Source organism: Lipotes vexillifer, unplaced genomic scaffold (genome assembly GCF_000442215.2).
Source record: "Lipotes vexillifer unplaced genomic scaffold, Lipotes_vexillifer_v1.1 scaffold705, whole genome shotgun sequence".
NCBI classification, from domain to species: Eukaryota; Metazoa; Chordata; class Mammalia; order Artiodactyla; family Lipotidae; genus Lipotes; species Lipotes vexillifer.
Genome location: NW_006793209.1, coordinates 707,038 through 709,127, shown reverse-complemented (window position 1 = coordinate 709,127; position 2,090 = coordinate 707,038). Strand labels below are relative to the sequence as shown.

The 2,090-nt window shown below is 39.9% G+C and overlaps 1 pseudogene; it reads left to right on the top strand.

Moving 5' to 3' along the window:
- The first annotated feature begins 1,279 nt into the window (after window positions 1–1,279).
- LOC103069500 (guanine nucleotide-binding protein G(I)/G(S)/G(O) subunit gamma-5 pseudogene) lies at window positions 1,280–1,510 on the top strand (annotated as a pseudogene).
- Window positions 1,511–2,090: the final 580 nt, after the last annotated feature.

The window sequence follows — 2,090 nt, the reverse complement described above, 5'->3', positions numbered from 1 at the left end:
AAGTCAGCATGTATTCTTTGCCCTCTCTTTGACAATAATTATAGTAATTGAACAGGATATAGCCTTCTACATTCAAGTGTACGAATGTAGACACTTCAGGTTATATTTCCAAAGAAGGATGTATAGACCCAGCCGTGTGTCTTTTCTTAATACCGATGATGTCATGCAAGAAAGTACTTTTTGCTCATTGGCTTGAAAATATACCCCGCAACGTTAATGCAAGTATCCTTCAGCATCACCAATTATCGCATTTCTATACGACTTCTTTTCAATTAATTTCATTCCAGAATATAGAGTTATATGAGCAGTGATCTTTTTTTCTTTTTTTTTTCCTTTTTTTTTGGTTTAATGATAGGAGTGCTAGCAGTTGAAGAGTTGGTTAGGAAAATTTCTGTCAAGCTCACTCACCACCATAGTAACCGAATTTTAATACCTTCTGGGGGTACAGACATTTGTATAATCTAACTCTATGGCACTGAGGTACAGTGTATGTAGTATATGTATGATTGAACAGAAAGTTTCAAACAGCAGCCTGTGAAATTGGATTTTAGATGTAATGTACCATAAATAAGTGCTATAAAGATTGCCTTTAATGCTATAAATCAGATTTTATTGGTTTCAGCTATCTCATTCTGGTTATTGTATTACCCACAAAATCAAAGGAAATCAAAGAGCTGGAATGTTTTTTATTTTAATATCCCATATTCTACAGTAATGGCACATGCACCCTTCCAGCTTCCTTTTTTGGGTAGGCTGGACAAAATTGACAGGTGGCAGGCCCGGGCAACATATCAGTGACAGGATCAGTATAAACAACCAAACTTTTGGGACTTGAAACCTTTTCAGATTTCCTGTCTGTGAAATATACAAGGTAGGTGAATTGGCAGGTCTCTTTCCTTTCTGAGATGCTGGCTGTCATGTTTTCATGCAAGGCTGACGCCTGTGTAGATTGGCAGGTGAGGTGAGCTTTGCACCTTCTGCAAAGCTGATGGAATGTGGTGATGATGCTTTCCATTGGGGATAGAGGGTATCCATGCATGACCTATCCGAGTTATTTAAAATGCTAAGAACTATTGCTATAAAATAAAGTTGTGTCCTCAAACAATCTCTCAGTGTTCAGTTTAGAATCAACACGCTTCTCCCCCAACACACACGCACACGCATGCACACACACACGCGCGCACACACACTTTACAATGCTTTTTCTTCAGTATGCTTTTAGTCAAGAAAATCAACACATTTGGCATTAAAAATTGCCTAGGAAAGCATACGTGTGGGCATGCCGATCTGCCCAGCTGTCGCGTGTGCCACGTCTGGTCCTTCCAGCGTCGTTGCTGTGAAGAAAGTGGTTCAACAGGCCCGGGTGGAGCCTGGGCTCAACCCTGTGAAGGTTTCCCAGGCAGCTGCAGATTTGAAACAATTCTGTCTGCAGAATGCTCAACATGACCCACTGCTGACTGGAGTATCTTCAAACCCCTTCAGACCCCAGAAAGTCTGTTCCTTTTTGTAATAAAATGAATCTTTGTAAGGTTTTCTAAACCACTTTTCATAAACCGGTGAATATTCTAAGGAAAGCTGAATTTGAAGCCAGTTCAAAAGCCTGTCTCTATAACACGTGCCATACTATACAAACTTGTACTTTTGTCAGTCCTTAACATCTACGTCTCTGAATATTCATGAATTTCTGTTTCACAAGGGTAATTGTTTTATATACACTGGCAGCAATAAAATACTTGGTATAAAAAAGAAAACAAGAAAAGCATACACATGAACTGGGAGAGCCCAGGGGGGCTACAGTTATCTAAATTTGAACTAGTTAGGGGTAGAACAGTTTTCAAGCTATTAAAAATGCAGTTGTGTTTGGTTTTTGTGTAGTTTTCCTCTGTGTTTACTTGTACGAATACTCCGAGTTCCAGGCACTCTGAGCTGCCTACCTAGGCATTGTGGGGATGGGGGTGACCTTTATTTTTCAAGGTTGAAGCCATAGGACCTGAAGAAGGCAAGAGGGGTAGCAGGGTTTTCTTGAAACAGAGGCTACCAGAGAGCTATATCTTCATGATGCTTCACTTTTTAATTTATTTTTACTGCAG